The sequence below is a fragment of the Pinus tabuliformis genome, chromosome 3_1 (genome assembly GCF_031772625.1).
Source record: "Pinus tabuliformis cultivar Carrire ecotype Pingquan chromosome 3_1, CPIR1, whole genome shotgun sequence".
Taxonomy (NCBI): domain Eukaryota; kingdom Viridiplantae; phylum Streptophyta; class Pinopsida; order Pinales; family Pinaceae; genus Pinus; species Pinus tabuliformis.
In genome coordinates this window covers 629,417,077-629,430,630 of record NC_142301.1, presented here as the reverse complement: position 1 = coordinate 629,430,630, position 13,554 = coordinate 629,417,077, and positions in this window count along the sequence as shown.

The window sequence follows — 13,554 nt, the reverse complement described above, 5'->3', positions numbered from 1 at the left end:
ATGGATTTAGAAAAGGGCTAGCTTAAAATTGCATTCTCTCATCCCACAGAGATGTCAGTTGGGTCCTCTAGTAACTTTAAAATTGTCAATTTGACAGTTGATACTCAAAAACATCCTATGCTTGACAAAATCAATTTGCACATGCAGACTGGGCAATTGATTGTCAATGATTTACATAAGACAAATGCAGCTACTATTAAAGTAGAGAAAATGTTACACAAAGTGATCAAGCAATTAAAGTTGGAGAAAGCCAATTCCAGAGCTCTAAATGCTCAGGTGGATGAATTAAAGAAGATTATTATAAAGATAGGAGTCAATCCTGATGATCAACCTGCAATACAAAAATTATTACAATCTGCTAAGTCTAAGATTGGAATCTTGAGAAAGAAGTTGAATCTTCCTACAGGTGAGCACCCTATTGCTATAGGGATAGCTGAAGTTGAAAATGAAAAGGAGAAGCTTTTACAGGATGTATTGCAGAAAACTGAAGAGGTTTCTTTGCTTAAGGAATCATTGGCCAAGCTACAAAAACAAGTAGATACTCATGTCTACACAGTAGTGATGCCAGCCAATACAAAGGATCCAGTGGCACAGGTATTGCAGTTGGGTACAGAGTTAAAGATGGTTGAGCATGATTTGAAAAAAGCACAGAGGGATATGGAGACAGTTTGTAAACTCTTAAACTTGAGTGAAGAGGAAGCTAGAATGGAGAAGGAAAACACAAAGAAATACAGAGAAGACTTTCAAAGGGCTGAAGAGGAGATTAAAAGGTTGAAGGAGAGAATGAAAGGTAATATGTCTTTAATCCAGGCTAGGGAAATTCTCTGGGATGAAATTATCGAAGTTATCAGGAACATCTGGGAATTCCTTGTCATTGTGTCTGTTGAGAAGACAATTGTCAGGGACATGGAAAGTTTGGTTATGCAAGATAAGCAGAAATTGTTAGAGAGATCCAAGTTTGCAAAAAGAATGATAGATTTTATTAACTCTAAGTTTGATGCAGAGCTAAAGGAACATGACCTTATGGACAAAACACTGTGTGCAATGGATTTCAATAAGATGTTTATCAAAAATATCTACAAAAAAACTGTTGAGAAGAAGATGAATGAAATAAAAGAAGCAGTTTCCAGGTTCAATATCTTGTTTGATAAAAGAGTTAGAGTTGGGCTCCCCTCTTGCTGGGATTTACAAGGAAATTTGTTGCCATGGAAATCATATGAGACTTTGCTAGTGGAAGCAAAAAGTAAGATTGACAGCACCCATGAGAAGACAGCAGTACTGAAAGGAGCAACTATTGTGAATTATCTTAATAAGGATTTTAAACTTCTATGGATGGTAAAGACTTTGTTTACAGACAAGCCTACTTATAGTAGGATCACAGCGTTCAGAATGGCACTCAACAAATTGGAAGAAGCAGCAAAGCCAAATGTACCATTGTGGAGAAGATGCAAAGAGTGGATGATAGAACAGACAAAAGATTCACCAGCAAGGCCATCTACTCAAACCACCAATCTGAACAGTGACCAGCAACAATCAATCATAATTTGATTTCATTTCATTTTATGTTATTTTATTTTCTAAGAAAAGTGAGGTGTCTTGTACCCTCCAATGTAATATTTTAAAATGACTTTTTACTTAAGGCAGTTAGAAAGTAGTTAAGTATTTTAACAGTTTCTTGGTAGTTATCAATTGTCCCATGATGTATAAAAAGAGGGAAAATCAAAGAAAAAAGGTTCGAGTTTTGGGAATCTAAAGACTACACAATTTTGTACTTGATGAATTGATGATTAATGAAAGAATCAGGAGTTTTCCATACGGTGCTGAGTATGATTTGTAATCTCTCTATTATGTGTCATTTTGTCTCTTTCTCTCTTTGAATATGGTAATGAAGCTACGGGTCTTTGTTTGCTTCTGTGAATAAAGTTAAATTTCCTTAAAATAGCGCTCCCATGTTTAAAGCTCCTTTCTTTGTATTTCCTCTAAGTTAAAGATAATAGTTTCTGTTAAACACAACATATTGTCTTTAATCTTCCCAAGTATTCTTCACATAGCATTTGTATTCAGCACCACATGGCATCTTGAAATTTTCATATCAGCTATATGTCAAGGGTTTTAAAAATAATGCTCTTCATACTCCTCAAGATAAAGACACTTTATACAAATGAGTGACATGCATAATCAAATTTTAATGTCTTAGGCACAATTTCTCCATAGTCAAGAAATTGGTTTCCTGAGGGACAACAAATCCCATGAATGGGATTCCCAATGAGACATCTGCTTTTGTTTATGAATCTTCTTTTGAAGATTCCATCATAGGATCTTGGAGACCCTTATCCTGCAAGTGTTTCTTTCTTTTTTATGATGGAGGTCTTCTAATATTATTAATCATGACCAATTTTCTTTCATTATGGATGAGGTCCTATTCTAGGTATGCTCCTTCTACATGAATATCTTGAGCTATATCTACCATGCTCCTATATTCTAGAATATATTTCTAACCATGCCTTTTGTTCTATTATAAATGCTCCTTCTATATGAGTACTTTGAACTCTTGTATATTCTAAAAGATGTTTCTAGCCATGCAATTTTATTCTATTCTTACATTCTCCTATACTACTCAAAACTTTGAAAGAAGACTTTAAGTAAAGAAGTAGACTTAGTCATAGTAGAGATCCGGAGGATATTCCTTTTTTTGCTTTTTGTCTTATTCTTTCATTTCGTGAGTCACATGAGCTTCTTCCATTTTTCTTTTGTTGTCATTGTCCTTCTTTAGTTTAGGGCAATTCCTTTTGTAGTGTCCATATTCTTGGCATCCATAGCATTGGATTTTGGACATATCTTTGTTGTTTGTTCTTCATGGACCAAATTTTCGCTTTCTCTTGGCCATGGTAGCAAAAGCTTGCTCCTTTGATCCCACATCTTCCAACAATGTAAACTTTGAAATGGGAACTATAAACTCAAAACGGGAACTCTAGCAAAAAAAACCCCAAAAAAACAGGAAAAACAGTGCTAAAAATGAAAAGTGTTGATGCTGGAATAACAATTTTTTTTTTCTACGGTAAATTTTGAACATGTTTTAAAAATCGCAATGAAAACTAATTTTTTGTACAAAAATTGTGCAAAAAACACCCTCAAAACAAAAAGTGTTGATGCTGGAATAACATTTTTTTTCTAGGGTAAATTTTGAACATGTTTTTAAAATGGCAGTGAAAACCAATTTTTTGTGCAAAAAATGTGCAAAAAAAAACCCTCAAAACGAAAAGTGTTGATGTTGGAATAACACTTTTTTTTCAAGGGTAAATTTTCAACATTTTGAAATAACGGCGTAAAATATTTTATCGTGACTCCGAAAAACATTAAAATTTCAAAAGAATAATGACAACATAAAATTTAAAAAAAACAAAAAAAAAAAGTTTAAAAAAATAACAAAGCATAAATAAAAATATATATTAAAAAAAAATATATATATATATATATATATATATATATATATAAGACAAAAAAATAACAAAATTAAAAATTAAAAAACATAAAATTAAAAACAAAAAACAAAAACAATCATAAAAATGTTTAAAAAAAAAAAAAAAAAATCAATCATAAAAATGTCAAAAAAAAACAAAACAAAATTAACCTATAAAAGATAAAAATTAAAAAAACTAAAAAATATATAAAAAAACATAAAGAAATAAATAATAAGAAAAACATATTATCAATAAAAATGTAAACAAAAAAATTTATATCATAAAAAGTAAAAAATTTGGGAAAAAAAAACTATAAAATTAAGTAAAAATAGAAAAATTTTAAAAAACATCAACAAAAAGCTATAAAAAAAAAATAAAAAAATAAAAACTAGATTAAAAAAAGAAAATAAAAAATTAACAAAAATAAAAATAAAAAACTACTAAAATTAAGATTAAAAACATTTTTAAAAATATATATACTCAAATTTAAAAAAAAAAACAAAAAAACCAACAAACAAGCAAACAAACAAACAAACAAAAAATCAATTACAATTTTAAAAATATATATATTTTTTTTATTTTTAAAAAAATTGCACATCTTTTATTTTTTTAAATATTTATATTTTTATTTTAAAAAAAATGTGCATTTTTATTTCATATTTCTTTTAAAATACATTTTTTTTTAAATATATTTTTGGGCCTCCCTTGCTGTCACACGGCCGTCGGTAGGGGCACAGCCCTAGGCGGCGGAGCAAGGTTGATTAGCTCTATCGCCCAAGGTCGAGCCCCCACGGGCGGTAGCAAGGCGGGCCCAGAAATATTTTTTTTCTTAAATTAAAAATACGTATTTGAAAAAAAAAATTATGTCTAATTTAAAAATAAAAATAAAAAATTCATATAATTTTTTTTTTAAATAAAAAATGCGCATTTTATTTTAAATATATATTTTAAGAAAAAAAATGTTTATTTTTTTTAAATATAAACTGCACACAAATTTTTTTAAATATAAAATATATATTTAAAAAAATGATTATTTTTTCTTAAATCAAAAATATATATATTTTTTTAATTTTAACTTTTTTTTAATAAAAAATATATAGCTTTATAAAAAATTTAAATGTTTTTTTTAAATCAAAAATATATAGTTTTATAAAAAAATTTAAATGTTTTTTTTTAAATCAAAAATATATAGCTTTATAAAAAAAAAAAATGTTTTTTTAATCAAAAATATTTTTTTATTTTTTTTTAATTTTAAATGGTTTTTGGTTTTATTTTTTTAATTTGAAATAAATAAATATATATATATATATATATATATATATATATATATATATATATATATTTTTGGATTTTTTGTTATTTGAATATATTTTTGTTTTTTATTTTTTTTAAATGTTTTTAATCTTAATTTTAGTAGTTTTTTGGTTTTTTTTGGTTAATTTTCTATTATTATTTTTTTATTATAGTTTGTTTTTAAATTTTTTTTATTTTTTCTAGTTTTTTGTTAATGATTTTTAAAAATTTTCTATTTTTACTTACTTAATTTATAGTTTTTTTAAGTTTTGTTTTTTTTTTTCAAATTTTTTTATGGTTTACGAGATAATTTTTTCTTTTTCATTTTCATTTTCTATGGTTTTTTGTCTTTTTTATATATTTTTTTAATTTGTTGAGTAATCATGATTTCAAAAAAAATTGGACATAAAAAATTTTGAAGTGTCAAAAAATGTAACATTTAAAAAAAAAAGATCAACACTTAATACATTAAAAAAATTTAAAGTGTCAAAAATAAACCCTCTAAAAAAAGATATCCACACTTAATGTATTAAAAAATTTAAAGTGTCAAAAATAAGCCCTCTAAAAAAAAGGTTGATGTTGCAACAACACATTTCAAAATCGGCATGAAAATCACAAACATTTAAAAACAAATATTTATATTTTATACATAAGAAAATTTAAAGTGTCAAAAATATGCTCCGAAAAAAAAAAAAAAAAAAAAAAACAAAACAAAACAAAAAAAACAAAAAACAAAAAAACAAAAAACAAAAACAAAAAAAAAACAAAAAACAAAAAACCAAAAAACAAAACAAAACAAAAAACAAAACAAAACAAAAACAAAAACAAAACAAAACAAAAAAACAAAAAAACAAAAAAAAAAACAAAAAAACAAAAAACAAAAAACAAAAAAACAAAACAAAACAAGCAAACAAACAACAACAACAACGACATATTTTGCATCGCCACTTTTCAAAATCGGGTCACTTTTTTGCTACCTCTACGAAACGGGTAATCGTATCAATTCCCGTTTCAAAGTTTACATTGTTTTCCTTTGCTTTGAGTCGTGTTTCCTCTATCTTGCATAGAGACCATATTTCACTTAGTGGGGTGGCTTCCTTCTTGGAATATATGCTTGATGTGAAGTTGCCCCAATCCTCAGGTAGAGCATTGAGTACTACGGTTGTCATTTCTCTGTAAGACATGACTTCCCCTAGCTCTTGAAGTTGATCCCTCATCTCAAAGATCTTCATGAAGTAGGGAGATATTCCTTCCTTTGATGTCTTCATTTTGTACAATTCATTTCGTAGATATATCACTTCTCCAGCTGTGGTTACTGAGAATATCTCTACTAGTTTGTCATGGATTTCTTTCGATGTTTCAAGTTTGGAGACATAAGGAATGATAAAGTCTTTGATGGATTCTATTAGAATCCTTTGAGTTATTGTCTCATCCTTATTGTACTTGGCTAAGGCTTGAGTTTATTCCTTAGCACGGATAGTGATATTCCCTTTGATGCATTCTAGAAGTTCATTCTCCTTGAGAAGCAAATCAATCTTCTTCTTCCATGCAAGAAAGTTATTAGTACGTACCAATTTGTTGCTTTCCTTGCAAAAAGACAATGATGTATATTCAAAAGGGGACATATACTTACTTGATAGATTTTTGAGGTGTAATAGACTTGATTTCTCCTTGAAGATTTGATGGTTTGTCTTCCTTAGATCTTGATGTTCTGCAAGTTGCTTTCTCCAAGTGGACTTGCTTGATGATGAGGTTTTCTTGATGACTTGTAGCTTGATGTAGGTCCTTTGATTTTCTCTTCTTATAGGTGCCTTTATGCAAGGCTCTTCTTCTTGCTTTGTAGTCTTCCTTTATGAATGATAGATGGTAGACCTTCTTGTCCTTAATGTGATAGAGACTTCTTGGCTTGATGCTTCAACTTTGTAGATGTCCTTCCTTGATGAGTGTTCTTGAGATGCCCTTTCCGTGATGTGTCACCTTAGCTCTGATACCATGTTGAAGAATCTAGGGAAATTAGGTGTAGTGTGATTCTTCTTGACTTGATAACAATTTGTGGACTCCTTTTAGTTTTTCTTGTTAGCTTAATCTTCCTCTTATTATTATTAATGCATGTGTATTTACTTCATCAAACTTCTACCAAAAACATAAGAACAAGACCACAAGATGTTGGCTCTCTGCCAGGGCCAAAACCTCTCTTCTCTTAAGAGGAAAAACCTTCAGTAAATTTATCTTATTGAAGCTTCTTATTGATTAATGCCAAACCCTAGAGCCTTGACAATAATATCCTCCAAGCACAAGTCAAGTCGTTCCTCCTTTCTACACTTTGTTCCTTCACACTTCCTTCTTCCGACACTTGGTTTCCCGTCACTTCGTCCTCCTTCTAAGTGTTGTTAGATCTTGTTGCACTTGCTCTAGAAGGGATACCTTTGATGAGACCCTTTTCCTTATGATGATCCCTTCCTTCTCTTCACCAACCAACGAACTTGTATGATTGTAATGGGAGGGTTGTTATGATAGCAGAGAAAACCTCCTTCTCTTCGCATGTGTGACTATATTCCTTGTGATATTTACCTCTTCCTTCTTCGCTTGGGAGAGCTCCTTATTCGCTTGACTAAGATGCCTTATAGGCCTACGTGATGAGTGCCAGTATTGCAGCAAGGATGCTGCAACTCCTGGGCTACCAACTTTACTTATCAACCCAGGGTTCATACAAACTTGGAGGTGATAGTGCTATATGCACAAGTAAAAGTGAAGGTCCTGCCTGTTGTCACTGTTCATCTGGCGAGAGACCCCAGGGGTTCCAAGCCAGACTTCTATAGAGTCAGAAGAAGCTTGATTCTTTGATGGAAGAAGAGAAAATCTATTCTAAGAGAGCTACTCTACTGCAGTAATGAAGAAAACAACATGTAATGCTAAATCACACCATATCCTAATTAACCATTTAAACAGCTATGCTAAGCAGAATTTCTAAATCAACACTAACCTAATGTTGCTATCTAAGTTACAGAAGTAAAGAGCATCAAACCATACTAATGTGTAAGCAAGGAAACTAAACTAAATTTGTTTTCACTTTTTTGGTTTTTTTGGTAAAATCAAGCATGCAATTTAATTGTTCTTGTGGATGTGACAGGTGGATGGAAGGTGGTTGAGGATGGCTAGAAGGTCTATGGAGTGTTTGGATGGTGTGGAAGGGTCCTAGGAGGCCTTTTGTGAAAGGAAAGGCCACTGATATAGAAGATCAGGCCGAGAACAAACTCATTATGTAAATATTTATTTATTAATACAGAAGTGTGATTTCTAAGTTTGTGTGGTGTGTATTGAGTAATTGAATTATGAACTGTGTGTGGATTAGAGTAATTATGCATAACATAAGTGTGCAGGGAATTCAAAGAGAATCTGAGAGAGAGGATAGTGCTCAGAGGAGTATTGTGATGATCAGACAGTGTTGGAGTCTGATTGAATAACCAAATCAAAGCTCAAGAGTGGCAGCGTTTAAATAATACGTAGAACAAAGTTCGGGAAGGAGTCAAGCGGAAGAGAAATCGAAGATTGAAATCAGTGAAAGGAAGAAGTAATGAAGCAACAGTGCACAAGAACCATTGGATCAGTCGGATCAATGAACAGGATTAACAGAAGATGAGTGGCAGAGATATTATCGCAAGAGATTAAGTTAATAGATGGATGGATCACATCAAGTCATGAGTCGATAGAAGGGTGGAAAACATGCAGAATGATGGAGCGGTCTTCGTAAGTGGTAAGCAGTATCTCGCGCACCCTAAGAGTTGTAAGTGGTATTCCTAAAGTTCACGCGATTAGCCTAAGTGGGTGACACGTAGCATGGGAAAACCACTATTCCCGCATGCTCTTGATCGGATATTGGTCATGCAAGAATTCATGCGAGATTGCACGATAGTCGTTGGATCATGCGAGATTGATCAATGGTGGAGATCGGCCAAGCTAGTTGGCGAGTGGGTGACACGATAGCCATTGGATTAAGCGAGATAGATCGACGATGGAGATCGGCCAAGCTAGTTGGTGAGCAGGTGACGTGATAGCTGTTGGATCAAGCGAGACAGATCTACGATGGATATTTGGAGCACCTAAAGTCAAACATTGAAATGAATACGTCAGCTATGCGACACGCGATTGACAGTGATTGGTCAAGTTTTTTGTGGATCGAACGGTAAGGAAATCCACGGGTATAATCTGATTAAGATGTGATTTATTAGCTTCTGCTTAAGCATTTCAATGTGTCTAGGGGAATTTCAATGAAAAAGGACAAAAAAAACTAGTGAGGGTGAGGGTGGACCAAGAGATGGTTGAGGTGGATGAGGTGAAAGATGGATGATGGTGATGAAGTACCTGCAATGCTTAAAACGTGTGTGTCTTCCAAGAACTATGCAACAAGATACATTCTCATAAACTAGAAAAGCATGAATCAGTTTCCCATATTATGCATGAAGAAAGTGCTAAAGGAAATGACAATATAAGTGATATCTTATTACAGAAAGAGAGTGATGAAAAAGATGACAATGTAATGAACCAAGTACTGAATCAAGACAAAAAACTCCAAAGCTCATGCAAGAACTAGAAATCTGTGTTTTTGGGGTTGATGAAGGGTCTCTTCCTCAAGTCATGGTCCCTGAGGGAGGAGGTGAGGCCGAGACACCTGCTGACAACCTTATGGTGATCTTTTTCTCCTTGCTAACCTGCTAATTGAAAAAAGGCACAAATGGAAGCAAACTAAAACACAGCCAATCTACTCTACACTGTTTTAATGGAAATGCATCTACTTAAGCAAATGAACAATTAAACCATGAATCTATTCTGGCATACATGTACAATAAAGAGGAGCCTTGGCTGTTAGGGTTGGGCCCTAACCCAAGAGCTTCAGCCCTCTGAGTTAACTCAATGCTGGCTCAAAACAAAACTCATTCTTATTATCAAAACCATGGATTACATCAAAAATTGTCACAACTCTTGCAGCTCGAAAAAAGAGTAGAGTTTTACAATCAAAAATACCAATCCTATTGAGGTCCTAGCCCTCTCTACTTATACATCTAAAGTCTCCAATGACTTCCTTAAAATTAGGGAGGCTTGGCTCCCAAACTCGAGATAAACTGGTGCTTTGACTTTCACTTGCTCGACTACCTTCTAGTCCTCATGATTTGGTTGTTTGCACTCTGAGCTGATGGAGGAATATTCAAATGGGGGGGGTAGTAAATGAGGAGGATTTACCTCCTATAATTCCTCTCCCTTGTCCCATTCGAGTTTTGACCAAGGTATTTGCCAAAATTCCTTGCTTTTATCCTTTAATCCTGCATTAAATGCACATTAGACCACAAAGCAAAATATCCAACTCTAACTCATCTCATAAACAAAATATAATCAAAAGTATGCAATAAGTTGTGAGAATAGTTTGTTTGACTAAGCTAGGAGGTGAATTAAGGCCCATATAATTACCCAATGATGAGGCTCATCATCAACCCCTACTGAAAATGTTGCTCATCCTCTGAGCAACTTAGTCAATGTCCATGTCCTCCATGGCTCTAGTAGCCTCTCTAACATCCCATGCCTCTGTTGCGGCCTCTTCTTGTTGTTCATAGAAGCCTGCTTTCATTTCTACTTCTTCCCGCTGCCTCTTTTCCTCTTCTTCTTTTCTCCCTTATAGCATCCCTAGGAGTAGTGGTGGACTGAGTTTTAGGCCTATCCAATTGACCTTCAACTTTTACATTGATTGCCTCTCTCAACCTTTGAGGGGAGTTATATTCTCTGATCTTCAAACTATGTGGCAGTGTGTTCCATCTCCTTAAGCAGGCATGTATACTATCATCTCCTAGTAGCCTAAACATATCCTCAAAATGTGAAATTGCTTGCTCTTGGGTAGCAAGATATCTAAGTGTCAATTGAGGATCATTTGCAATTAGATTATGGGTGCTTATTAGGGTCATGGGATTTGATTTTTCAGATCTGATTAAAAGAGGTTCATTTTTCTCTATAGCCAATATCCTTTTCATCTCTACAACCCTTGACTCCTCATGGTTCATCCATGATGCCAAAGCCATTAATTGTAGATCTTCTAGTTCGGCATTAGGATTCCAAACATTCATGTTTGTGAGGGCCATTTTGTGCAAGTAAAACTCAGCCATTTTGGCCCTATCCTCTAGTGTACTTTGATCACAAAGATCAATAAACTGCCTGTAGTCCTGAAATGGCATGGTGCCCCTTTGTGCTAGTGTTTTAATCTGAAATTGCAGCCATTTTTCTCTGAGGTAAAGAGCATAGGATTTAGCTGGCATCCTACACTAGATGGCCTCCAAGGAGAGGTTGGCCATACATGCTAGTTGGTTTTCCCTTTCCTGCAGTTGTCCTCTCAGCCATGCATTTTCCCTCTCAAGTTGATCTCTCATTATTTCTTCTCTATCCCTTAAGCCACTTAGCTCTTTGCCCATTTCCTTGAGCTTCTCTTCCATGTGCCCAATGTCTTCCACCCCTTTTGACTTGGCGATTTGCATCCATCTGTGGGTTCTGGCCCTCTCCTTCTCAAGTTCAGAAAATAATGGGATGGCAAATTTTTGAGGTATCACCCTGCCTCCTTCAATAAACCGGTAGTAGTAGTCTAGGTTAGGTTGGGACTTGGTTCCTTTGTTTCGAGGTCTTCCTCTTTGGTTTCTTGCTACTCCCCTACCTTGCTTTCCAATTTTTGTGCTTCCTGTAGTTTTTGCTGTGGATCATGTAGGATGGCCTTACCCTTTAAGGAAGTTGATCTGGTACTAGGCCTCCTTACATAGGTGATTAGTGACTTAGGGGAAGGCATTTTGTCTCTTGGTGTAGGGGAATCTTCAATCTCAATAGGGATTTTTGTTGATATTTGTGGCTTCCCTTGTTTGATTCTTGTGCTATTTCTTGTTTTGAAATATAGAGGGGTTTGCCTCCTTCTTTTCCCTTTTTGCTTAACTGGGGTGCTGAGAGCAGTGAGGGCAGTTGTTGCCTCCCTCTCAAGGGCCTCTGGAGACACCCTAGGTGACTCCTCCTTGTGTTCTTCCCATTTTGTTTCAATTCCTTCTTCCTCTCTATTTTTCTTATCTTCTTCCTCTTGTTGTTCTTCCTCATATCCATCAGTTTCTTCCTTTGTTTCCTCCTCTGTTTCAGCATCATCCTCCTTCTCTTCTCCCCCTTCTTCTTCTGCTTCATCATGTTCCTCTGTATTAGTTTCTTCTTCATCCATCTCATCCCCTCTAGCTTGATATCTTCTTCTTCTTGTTTTTCCTCCTCCTCACTGACAGAAGGACTAACATCATAGGTGATGGTTTTGATATCATCCTCTGCTGGTAAGTCTCTGAAGACTAACCATGTTATAGGGATCCTGAGGTTTTGGAGGGCATCCTCAATGAGGATCCTGATCAACCCATGGTGAGCCAATTGTTGGAAATTCCCTTCCTTTACTTTGTTGTTGGAGTTTATGAGTGATCGCATCAAGAAATAGGGTATGTTGAGTCTTTAGTGAACTGGTGTTTCTACCCCAAATCTTAATTCTTTAAGTATCCTAAAATGGTATCCATAAACAACATTGTGTCTACCCTCATATGAGATATATTTGATGAGTTGGTAACCTACCTCACTCCATGGGTATGGAAGATTGTCCCTCCTTACTCCATTTTTATCCTCTGTGGGTTCTTCACCTTCTAAAAAGAATTTCCTTTTTGCCACTTGACTGTCTGCTTTGTCTTCTTTTCTCCATGGAATTCCTAGGGGAAGTGTGGTGACCCTACTGATGAGCTCTGGGGTGAGATCTATAGTGAGCCCTCTAACTATAACAGTGGCATGGATTTTGTTGTGTGGAGTGAGGGAATGAGCAAATTCTTGAGCCACCTCATCATCATACCCTGTGAATTTTTCGAAAAACCCCATCCATTGGTGTCTTATAAAGATTTCAAGCACTTGAGGGTGTTGTTGTATCCTCACAGTATTTGTGGGTTCTCTCCTATTAAACCCTCCTGTCATCTTGCTTGTGAGGCTTGAGGAGGAAATGAGAGGTTTGACACAAGAATTTTAAATTCAGGAGAAAATAGAGTTTCCTGTGTATGTAATTCACCTCCCATAGTTGTTATATCCACTAGCTTTTAGAGCATTTCTAGTTCATTTTCTTGTAAATGGGGATGTATTTTTAGATCCGGACTCTTTAGAATAGTGGCAGTGGACAATTCTTGTGATATTCCCTCTTGAACCCCTCTCTGCCTATCCTATAGACTGCCTCTATGTATCCTGTAGACTGCTCCTGTAGACTGTTCCTGTAGGAATTCCTGTGCATGCTCCTGTAGAAATTCTCTTGCAGAATGATGGATCCTTGCTTCCAGTGGGTGGCCAGAGTTATGAGAGTGACTTGAGTGAGGGAGTTTTGAGGAGGTGGAATGCATGAATTGATGCAAACGATGTTTTGTTTCCCTTTATGGATTTTCGGGGTGAGGTGGTGTGCTGGCAGCAGAGGTACATTGTCAATTTTGGACCGTTGGTCCCCACTACCACCTCATCATTCCCACTCCTCGTAATCATCTCCCACCTCGTAGATCTATAGTTAACCACTTCTTGTCCTACTCCTTCTTTGTCTTTGAGTTGACTGCAGCCACGTGTGAGAAGACACCCGGTTTTGCATGTGATGATGGAACGAAGGTGGCCAAGTTAACTAGCTACCGTTTCACTTATAAACCTACTATCTCGTAACCCTTACAACTTTTGATCAAATGATGCATATGAGTGAGTGAGCGGGATACTTACTTGTGGTCTCGATGCCATGCTGCAG